Below are 11,814 nucleotides of genomic sequence, written 5' to 3'. Positions count from 1 at the left end.
CAAAAAGGCAGATGCATTATCTCGCTCCCTCTGACCGTTCAAAATAGCAATTCATCCTGGAATCCACCTCTTTTTCAGCAACTAATACCTCTCCACTTCCTCCTCCAGGAAAGATCTTCGTTGCACCAAATCTTCGCAAGAAACTTCTTACATGGGCTCACTCCTCCTCCTTCATGGGCCATGCAGGCAGTCTTAAAACACTCAAATTCATTCAGCGTTCCTACTGGTGGTCTCATCTCAGGACTGATGTTCGGGAAATCGTGGCTGCCTGTGCAAAATGTGCCCAGCATAAGAGTCCCAAAGGTCCTCCAGCCGGGTTACTCCATCCGTTACCTGTGCCACTAAGACCATGGACGCATATTTTTATGGACTTTGTTACTGATTTACCTACGTCTGGTGGACGGAACACCGTATGGGTCATAGTTGACCGATTCTCAAAAATGGCACACTTCGTTCCTCTGGCTAATCTCCCATCAGCATCCCAGTTGGCAAAATTATTTATAGCAGAGATCTTTCGACTTCATGGTCTACCGCAGGAAATCGTGTCTGATAGAGGTCCTCAGTTTGTGGCCAAGTTTTGGAGATCCCTATGTTCTGCTCTTGGTGTGAAATTGAACTTCTCCTCAGGATATCATCCCCAAACGGATGGTCAAACAGAGAGAATGAACCAGGATCTGGAGACTTTTCTGCGTTTATTCATGTCCTCCTCACAGGACGACTGGCTGGACTTCCTCCCGTTCACAGAGTTTGCCCATAACAATCTCTATCACTCTGCCACAAAATCTTCCCCATTCTTCATTAATTATGGTTACCATCCGAGAGTTCCTGACTTCCAACTTCTGTCTACGCTCGATGTTCCTGTTGCAGAGTCAACACTTCGACAATTTACTGAAACCTGGAAACAAATTCACAAGGCCTTGCTCAAGACATCCAAGAGGTATAAGACCTATGCAGATCTAAAGCGAAAAGCTGTACCAAGCCTTAAGGTAGGAGATCGGGTTTGGATTTCTACACGTAACCTAAGATTAAAGGTTCCTACAAAAAAGTTTGCTCCCAGATTTATTGGGCCCTACCCAATCGAAAAAGTTTTGAATCCTGTGGCTTATAAAGTAAAATTACCTCCGCAGTTAAGAATCCCTAATGCATTTCATATTTCTTTCTTAAAACCTTTGGTACTTAATCGATTCAGAGCTGCTTTGCCTAAATCACCCAAGATTCAATCAGCACAAGGAGACGAATTTGAGATTCGCAAGATCCTCGGTTCTCGCAGACGTAATGGTCGCCTCCAGTACCTTGTTGATTGGAAGGGATATGGACCAGAGGAGAGATCTTGGGTAGAAGCAGAGGATGTCCATGCTCCAAGACTTCTTCGGACATTTCATGAAAAGTTCCCAACTAAATCATATAGGTGTCCGGAGTCCACCCGCAAAGGGGGGGGGGGGGGGGGTACTGTCAGCGTCCGGAGTCTTACCTGTACGCTGGGGCCGCGGGGCTGGCTTCTCTGGTGGTGTGCGGGCAGTGGCGGAGGTGGGCTGCTGCGCCGAGTCCGTGGGCAGCAGTGGCGGCAGTGAGGGGGTCCGCTCGTGGCGGCGTGACGCCGCTACAGCGGGTCGCTCTTGCTAAACCGTTGCTAGGAGACCAGAGGCAGTGAGCAATGTGGCTTTGCAGAAAGGTCTGCATTACTGGGCACCGCCATGTTGGAGACCAAGTTTTAAGCATAGTTCCTGTTTCCTGTTTCTTCCAGCCAATCCAGGGGAAGCTCTCCCTATAAAAGGGGGCTGGTTTAGGACAGGGACGCCAGTGCTTCAAGTTACAACCCTGTTGTAGGTGCTTTAGCCTGTGCTCCCAGGATCCTTGTCGTATTCTGGTTACTCCTGCTTGGTTGGTTCTCTGTTGCTGCTGCAGTCCTGCCGTTCCTAACCTGCTACTGCCTGTGGAAGCGCTCCTGGAAAACCAGGTCCAGTAAGACCCTTTGGACACAGTTGGCCCTGGGTCTTCTGCCTCGTCTTTCAAGCCACACTCCACAGATCTACTTCACTAGCCACGTCTTTGTACCACCGACCACAACCTGCAGATTGTTATCTTCAGCCTCATCCTCCAAACCACAGTCCACAGTCCTTGTCTCCAGCAACGTCTTCAACTACCATCCACAGTTCCACAGTTCATTATCTACAGTCTCGTCTTTCAAATCACAGTCCACAGTTCTTACCTCCAGCCACATCTTTTAACCACCATCCACAGTTCCGCAGCTCATTATTCACAACCTTGTCTTCCAAGCCACAACCTGCAGTGCTTTATCCGCAACTACGTTCTTTAACCAACGTGCTCCAGCCACAGTTCTCTACCTCATCCCTGTACATAATAAATACTATTCTTTGACTTTCAACCCCGCCTACGTTCTTCATTGTTCCGTGTCCCATGCGAAGGAACTATATCCAACCCCCTCATCTTGTTCACCCACAGCCATCTACCTCCTCGGGCAAGTCTCAGCTGCTGTATATTCAAACTTTGCTAGACGTGACACAGCCTCCAGAGGTGCAAGTAAAAATGTGTTGATACTGGACACTTTGGGCTTCCAAACAGGAGTTTGGACGCCCAAAGCATGGAGTTTAGATGGCTTTAGCACTTTTAGATGGCTAAACCCTGTCTGTTTAGGAACCCTGTCTGTTTTGGGGATACATGCACGATGTGCATGGGTGCCCAAACACAATTGAATTGTGACAACTTTTTGTGTGTCTAAAAAGTCCCATTTAGACAGAATTTTTAGACTCCCAAAACAATTGAATCTGACCCATAATGTAAATCTATGGGAATCGCGAGACTTAATGACACAAAGCACCTGACCCTATCCCTCAGTCCCTAGCTGTAACTATTCTGCAGCATCGACCATCACATAAAACCAATTGGTGACGTATTCTATACATTTACAAGCGTCATTCTTTAGTGGAACTTTTGACAAGCAACAATTGACGCGTTTTACTTCTTCATGTTAAAATAATTTGTATGACATCACATATTATCATCATCATCATTATCACAGGAATTTTTCCACACTCAATTTTTTGCCCAGAACACCAAAAGTACTGTTGTCTCATCATATACATTGTAACTGCAGTTTTTGTACCTGTAGTACTGAGGCATTATTACACTACTAGGAACATTTAGGAGTCTGCCCTTTGACCTTGTAGATTCTGACCAAAACGTTCCTTGGTTAGAGGGGCCGATTCAGGTAAGTATACACACTTACCAATTGGCTGCTCGATATGTCACCCCCATGCATGGCGTAACTTCATCCCAGGTGCCCGGAGGCAAGATAAATGTTGTGCCCCCTATCCCACGCCCCACCCCATGACCCAAAAAAATTTATTTGTATTTTAACTGAACTCCTCTATACTCGGCACTGCATCACTCTTCCCATTGTAGTTAAATAACACACACACACCTTGGCACAGATAGAAAAATAATACAGCACATAGGACACCACAGCGAACATTAAAAAGCACTTAGGCCACCACAGCGAACATAATAAAACACGTTGGCACAGATAGAAAAATAATACAGCACATAGGCCACCACAGCGAACATTATAAAGCACATAAGCCACCACAGCGAACATTATAAAGCACATAGGCCACCACAGCGAACATAATAAAACACGTTGGTACAGATAGAAAAATAATACAGCACATAGGCCACCACAGCGAACATTATAAAGCACATAGGCCACCACAGCGAACATTATAAAGCACATAGGACACCACAGCGAACATTATATAGCACATAGGCCACCACAGCGAACATAATAAAACACGTTGGCACAGATAGAAAAATAATACAGCACATAGGCCACCACAGCGAACATTATAAAGCACATAGGCCACCACAGCGAACATTATAAAGCACATAGGCCACCACAGCGAACATAACAAAACACGTTGGCACAGATAGAAAAATAATACAGCACATAGGCCACCACAGCGAACATTATAAAGCACATAGGCCACCACAGCGAACATAACAAAACACGTTGGCACAGATAGAAAAATAATACAGAACATAGGCCACCACAGCGAACATTATAAAGCACATAGGCCACCACAGCGAACATAATAAAACACGTTGGCACAGATAGAAAAATAATACAGCACATAGGCCACCACAGCGAACATTATAAAGCATATAGGCCACCACAGCGAACATTATAAAGCATATAGGCCACCACAGCGAACATTATAAAGCATATAGGCCACCACAGCGAACATTATAAAGCACATAGGCCACCACAGCGAACACAATAAAACACGTTGGCACAGATAGAAAAATAATACAGCACCTAGGCCACCACAGTGAAAAATAAGAATTTACTTACCGATAATTCTATTTCTCGGAGTCCGTAGTGGATGCTGGGGTTCCTGAAAGGACCATGGGGAATAGCGGCTCCGCAGGAGACAGGGCACAAAAAGTAAAGCTTTAGGATCAGGTGGTGTGCACTGGCTCCTCCCCCTATGACCCTCCTCCAAGCCTCAGTTAGGATACTGTGCCCGGACGAGCGTACACAATAAGGAAGGATTTTGAATCCCGGGTAAGACTCATACCAGCCACACCAATCACACCGTACAACCTGTGATCTGAACCCAGTTAACAGCATGATAACAGAAGGAGCCTCTGAAAAGATGGCTCACAACAACAATAACCCGATTTTTGTAACAATAACTATGTACAAGTAATGCAGACAATCCGCACTTGGGATGGGCGCCCAGCATCCACTACGGACTCCGAGAAATAGAATTATCGGTAAGTAAATTCTTATTTTCTCTATCGTCCTAGTGGATGCTGGGGTTCCTGAAAGGACCATGGGGATAATACCAAAGCTCCCAAACGGGCGGGAGAGTGCGGATGACTCTGCAGCACCGAATGAGAGAACTCCAGGTCCTCCTTAGCCAGGGTATCAAATTTGTAGGATTTTACCAACGTGTTTGCCCCTGACTAAATAGCCGCTCGGCAAAGTTGTAAAGCCGAGACCCCTCGGGCAGCCGCCCAAGATAAGCCCACCTTCCTTGTGGAATGGGCATTTACATATTTTGGCTGTGGCAGGCCTGCCACAGAATGTGCAAGCTGAATTGTATTACACATCCAACTAGCAATAGTCTGCTTAGAAGCAAGAGCACCCAGTTTGTTGGGTGCATACAGGATAACAGCAAGTCAGTTTTCCTGACTCCAGCCGTCCTGGAACCTATATTTACAGGGCCCTGACAACATCTAGCAACCTGGAGTCCTCCAAGTCCCTAGTAGTCGCAAGGCACCAAAATAAGCTGGTTCAGGTGAAACACTGACACCACCTTAGGGAGAGAACTGGGGACGAGTCCGCAGCTCTGCCCTGTCCAAATGGACAACCAGATATGGGCTTTTTTGAGAAAAAAACCACCAATTTGACACTCGCCTGGTCCAGGCCAGGGCCAAGAGCATGGTCACTTTTCATGTGAGATGCTTCAAATCCACAGATTTGACTGGTTTTAAACCAATGTGATTTGAGGAATCCCAGAACTACGTTGAGATCCCACAGTGCCACTGGAGGCACAAAAGGGGGTTGTATATGCAATACTCCCTTGACAAACTTCTGGACTTCAGGAACTGAAGCCACTTCTTTCTGGAAGAAAATCGACAGGGCCGAAATTTGAACCTTAATGGACCCCAATTTGAGGCCCATAGACACTCCTGTTTGCAGGAAATGCAGGAATCGACCGAGTTGAAATTTCTTCGTGGGGCCTTTCTGGCCTCACACCACGCAACATATTTTTGCCACATGTGGTGATAATGTTGTGCGGTCACCTCCTTTCTGGCTTTGACCAGGGTAGGAATGACCTCTTCCGGAATGCCTTTTTCCCTTAGGATCCGGCGTTCCACCGCCATGCCGTCAAACGCAGCTGCGGTAAGTCTTGGAACAGACATGGTACTTGCTGAAACAAGTCCCTTCTTAGCGGCAGAGGCCATAAGTCCTCTGTGAGCATCTCTTGAAGTTCCGGGTACCAAGTCCTTCTTGGCCAATCCGGAGCCATGAGTATAGTTCTTACTCCTCTACGTCTTATAAGTCTCAGTACCTTAGGTATGAGAAGCAGAGGATGGAACACATACACCGACTGGTACATCCATGGTGTTACCAGAACGTCCACAGCTATTGCCTGAGGGTCTCTTAACCTGGCGCAATACCTGTCCCGTTTTTTGTTCAGACGGGACGCCATCATGTCCACCTTTGGTATTTCCCAACGGTTTACAATCATGTGGAAAACTTCCCGATGAAGTTTCCACTCTGCCGGGTGGAAGTCGTGCCTGCTGAGGAAGTCTGCTTCCCAGTTTCCATTCCCGGAATGAAACACTGCTGACAGTGCTATCACATGATTTTCCGCCCAGCGAAAAGTCCTTGCAGTTTTTGCCATTGCCCTCCTGCTTCTTGTGCCGCCCTGTCTATTTACGTGGGCGACTGCCGTGATGTTTTTCCCACTGGATCAATACCGGCTGACCTTGAAGCAGAGGTCTTGCTAAGCTTAGAGTATTATAAATTTACCCTTAGCTCCAGTATATTTATGTGGAGAAAAGTCTCCAGACTTGATCACACTCCCTGGAAATTTTTTCCTTGTGTGACTGCTCCCCAGCCTCTCGGGCTGGCCTCCATGGTCACCAGCATCCAATCCTGAATGCCGAATCTGCGGCCCTCTAGAAGATGAGCACTCTGTAACCACCACAGGAGAGACACCCTTGTCCTTGGATATAGGGTTATCCGCTGATGCATCTGAAGATGCGATCCGGACCATTTGTCCAGCAGATCCCACTGAAAAATTCTTGCGTGAAATCTGCCGAATGGAATTGCTTCGTAGGAAGTCACCATCTTTACCAGGACCCTTGTGCAATGATGCACTGATTTTAGGAGGTTCCTGACTAGCTCGGATAACTCCCTGGCTTTCTCTTCCGGGAGAAACACCTTTTTCTGGACTGTGTCCAGAATCATCCCTAGGCACAGCAGACTTGTCGTCGGGATCAGCTGCGATTTTGGAATATTTAGAATCCACCCGTGCTGTTGTAGCAGTATCCGAGATAGTGCTACTCCGACCTCCAACTGTTCCCTGGACTTTGCCCTTATCAGGAGATCGTCCAAGTAAGGGATAATTAAGACGCCTTTTCTTCGAAGAAGAATCATCATTTCGGCCATTACCTTGGTAAAGACCCGGGGTGCCGTGGACAATCCAAACGGCAGCGTCTGAAACTGATAGTGACAGTTCTGTACCACGAACCTGAGGTACCCTTAGTGAGAAGGGCAAATTTTGGACATGGAGGTAAGCATCCCTGATGTCTCGGGACACTATATAGTCCCCTTCTTCCTGGTTCGTTATCACTGCTCTGAGTGACTCCATCTTGATTTGAACCTTTGTAAGTGTTCAAATTTTTTTAGATTTAGAATAGGTCTCACCTAGCCTTCTGGCTTCAGTACCACAATATAATGTGGAATAATACCCCTTTTCTTGTTGTAGGAGGGGTAATTTGATTATCACCTGCTGGGAATACAGCTTGTGAATTGTTTCCCATACTGCCTCCTTGTCGGAGGGAGACCTTGGTAAACCAGACTTCAGGAGCCTGCGAAGGGGAAACGTCTCGACATTCCAATCTGTACCCCTGGGATACTACATGTAGGATCCAGGGGTCCTGTACGGTCCCAGCGTCATGCTGAGAGCTTGGCAGAAGCGGTGGAACGCTTCTGTTCCTGGGAATGGGCTGCCTGCTGCAGTCTTCTTCCCTTTCCTCTATCCCTGGGCAGATATGACTCTTATAGGGACGAAAGGACTGAGGCTGAAAAGACGGTGTCTTTTTCTGCAGAGATGTGACTTAGGGTAAAAACGGTGGATTTTCCAGCAGTTGCCGTGGCCACCAGGTCCGATGGACCGACCCCAAATAACTCCTCTTCCTTTATACGGCAATACACCTTTGTGCCGTTTGGAATCTGCATCACCTGACCACTGTCGTGTCCATAAACATCTTCTGGCAGATATGGACATCGCACTTACTCTTGATGCCAGAGTGCAAATATCCCTCTGTGCATCTCGCATATATAGAAAATGCATCCTTTAAATGCTCTATAGTCAATAAAATACTGTCCCTGTCAAGGGTATCAATATTTTTAGTCAGGGAATCCGACCAAGCCACCCCAGCTCTGCACATCCAGGCTGAGGCGATCGCTGGTCGCAGTATAACACCAGTATGTGTGTATATACTTTTTATGATATTTTCCAGCCTCCTGTCAGCTGGCTCCTTGAGGACGGCCCTATCTATAGACGGTACCGCCACTTGTTTTGATAAGCGTGTGAGCGCCTTATCCACCCTAAGGGGTGTTTCCCAACGCGCCCTAACTTCTGGCGGGAAAGGGTATACCGCCCATAATTTTCTATCGGGGGGAACCCACGCATCATCACACACTTCATTTAATTTATCTGATTCAGGAAAAACTACGGTAGTTTTTTCACATCCCACATAATACCCTCTTTTGTGGTACTTGTAGTATCAGAAATATGTAACACCTCCTTCATTGCCCTTAACGTGTGGCCCTAATAAGGAATACGTTTGTTTATTCACCGTCGACACTGGATTCAGTGTCCGTGTCTGTGTCTGTGTCGACCGACTAAAGTAAACGGGCGTTTTAAAACCCCTGACGGTGTTTCTGAGACGTCTGGACCGGTACTAATTGTTTGTCGGCCGTCTCATGTCGTCAACCGACCTTGCAGCGTGTTGACATTATCACGTAATTCCCTAAATAAGCCATCCATTCCGGTGTCGACTCCCTAGAGAGTGACATCACCATTACAGGCAATTGCTCCGCCTCCTCACCAACATCGTCCTCATACATGTCGACACACACGTACCGACACACAGCACACACACAGGGAATGCTCTGATAGAGGACAGGACCCACTAGCCCTTTGGAGAGACAGAGGGAGAGTTTGCCAGCACACACCAAAAACGCTATAATTATATAGGGACAACCTTATATAAGTGTTTTCCCTTATAGCATCTTTTATATATTTCTAACGCCAAATTAGTGCCCCCCCTCTCTGTTTTAACCCTGTTTCTGTAGTGCAGTGCAGGGGAGAGCCTGGGAGCCTTCCCTCCAGCCTTTCTGTGAGGGAAAATGGCGCTGTGTGCTGAGGAGATAGGCCCCGCCCCTTTTTCGGTGGGCTCGTCTCCCGCTCTTTAATGGATTCTGGCAGGGGTTAAATATCTCCATATAGCCCCCGGAGGCTATATGTGAGGTATTTTTAGCCAAAAAAGGTTTTCATTTGCCTCCCAGGGCGCCCCCCTCCCAGCGCCCTGCACCCTCAGTGACTGCCGTGTGAAGTGTGCTGAGAGGAAATGGCGCACAGCTGCAGTGCTGTGCGCTACCTTAAGAAGACTGAGGAGTCTTCTGCCGCCGATTCTGGACCTCTTCTCGTTTCAGCATCTGCAAGGGGGCCGGCGGCGAGGCTCCGGTGACCATCCAGGCTGTACCTGTGATCGTCCCTCTGGAGCTAATGTCCAGTAGCCAAAGAAGCCAATCCATCCTGCACGCAGGTGAGTTCACTTCTTCTCCCCTAAGTCCCTCGTTGCAGTGATCCTGTTGCCAGCAGGACTCACTGTAAAATAAAAAACCTAAGCTAAACTTTTCTAAGCAGCTCTTTAGGAGAGCCACCTAGATTGCACCCTTCTCGGCCGGGCACAAAAATCTAACTGAGGCTTGGAGGAGGGTCATAGGGGGAGGAGCCAGTGCACACCACCTGATCCTAAAGCTTTACTTTTTGTGCCCTGTCTCCTGCGGAGCCGCTATTCCCCATGGTCCTTTCAGGAACCCCAGCATCCACTAGGACGATAGAGAAATAATAAAACAGTGGGGGATATCCAATTACCCACGGCCAATGGCTGTGGGTAATTGTATTGCCGGGGGCTATCCTATTAGCCTCGATGCAGCGCTTATCAGGGATTAGCCACCTGAAGCATAATCCGTGATAAACTTAATCCCAAAGCCGCTATAATAGTTTAATTTGTTGTGCCAGTGCCCACTGCTTCTCTCCTGACACCTATCGCCACAGACAGTGATGGCGCATCAGTCACCACCCTCCACTTTGTGCACTGTCTCCAGTCCAGGCCGGCTCCTCAGTACATCCAACTGCTAGGGTCACGGTCGGATGTCACATGACCAGGGCTGTCTCAACAGCAGTGTAGGACTCTGGGCAAGGCAATGCATTGGGGTCCCTACCTAGCCTCCAGTGGTGATGGGTGGCGGTGCTATTGGCGGCGACTGCTATGTCCCACAGGCAGTAGTGGGTGGTCATCTTACGTGACCACATCCTCCAATGGCGAGGGGGGGGGGGTTCCTGTCCTGTTTGGGAAGGGTGTTAGTGAGATGGGGGCGGGAGGGAGAAAACTAAACTGGAGAAGGGCGGGCATTAGGCTGCATGTGGGGTGTCACTGTGACTGGACTATCTCTGGGGTGTTAGGTGAGGGGGCAATGATATGGGGGAAGACACTGGGACATTGGGGTGTCAATAATATGGTGGGGGACACTGTGCTGGAAAATAGGAGGGCACTGGGATGAGTGGGGGAGGGGCAGTGAATTGGGTGGGGGGGGGGGGTAGAGGAAGCATTGGTATGGGGGGATTGGAGGACTGACCTGTAGACAGCCTGCCTGCCCACTCCAAACTGGCCCCATAGTTCACGTGAATGAAAAAAGACATCCAATGTAGTATGAATTAAAGTTGAACAATAAGTAACCTAATGACAACTACTCACTTTTTAGAGCCTTCCCCTTTTTTATCTTCGGCCTCCGCTTCCGTGACCCTGCATGGCTATCACCTTGCCTGAGAGTGCATCTCCCCAACGCATTGCTGCAGCTGCCGGCCGGGGCTCTGTACATGGTGACGCAGCTCTCAGCTTCCGTCAGCCTTATGTGTGTGTGAGACACTGCTCCGCACTACGCTCGTCTGTCTCTAATATAATGCTCCATCAGCTCTCTCCTCTAACTTGGTGGCTGCTATCAGCGCGGCTACCGCTGCATCCCCAAGCTGGACAGCTGCGCCGATAGCATCCATTCATCAGAGGAGAGAGCTGATGGAGCAATATATTAGAGACAGACGAGCGTAGTGCAGTGTCCCACACACACAGGCCAATAGTATCCAATGGAAGGAGTGACCCTGCACATGATGGCCGTGACCACCACAACGCTGCTGACTCAGTTCCGGTGTCACAGAAGGGGAGCACCGCGCTGATGCTAATGGGCACTCCGCCTCAGCTGGGTGGCTCAACGCTTCTTGTAAAACAGGAAGGGCATGGTCAGTGCAGGAGCCAGGTGCCCCCTTCAGGGCTGGAGCCCGGCGGCAACTGACTCCGTTGCCTCTGGGAGTTCCGCCCCTGCCCCCATGTTACAGCTGGGAGGGCATTTGAATTTGCCCACCCAGCTGTGTCAGCTCCTCCTGCAGTCAGCGTACGCACACACAGCCAAATGCGCTGTTGTATCTGCAGAAATCTGGCCATTGGCTGTGCTGCAGAGCCAACGTGATATGTGATTGAACGACATCGTTCAGACATAGCGAGGGTACACCTACACCCTAAACCGTCTCTCAATATATCTTCTATTTCAGAGGAAAGTTGGAAATAAGTTTTATATGGATGGAATTTTATTCTTATTCAGACCTCTGCAATCAATTTAGGGGTCTAAGTCCATGTCTTACTTAGATACAATAAAGAACCCAGAACCTGCAGGGAACGTGTAGATCCTTTCAAAAACTTTCCTTCATGGGT

The sequence above is a fragment of the Pseudophryne corroboree genome, chromosome 6, assembly GCF_028390025.1.
Source record: "Pseudophryne corroboree isolate aPseCor3 chromosome 6, aPseCor3.hap2, whole genome shotgun sequence".
NCBI lineage: Eukaryota > Metazoa > Chordata > Amphibia > Anura > Myobatrachidae > Pseudophryne > Pseudophryne corroboree.
This window is presented reverse-complemented; position numbering follows the sequence as displayed.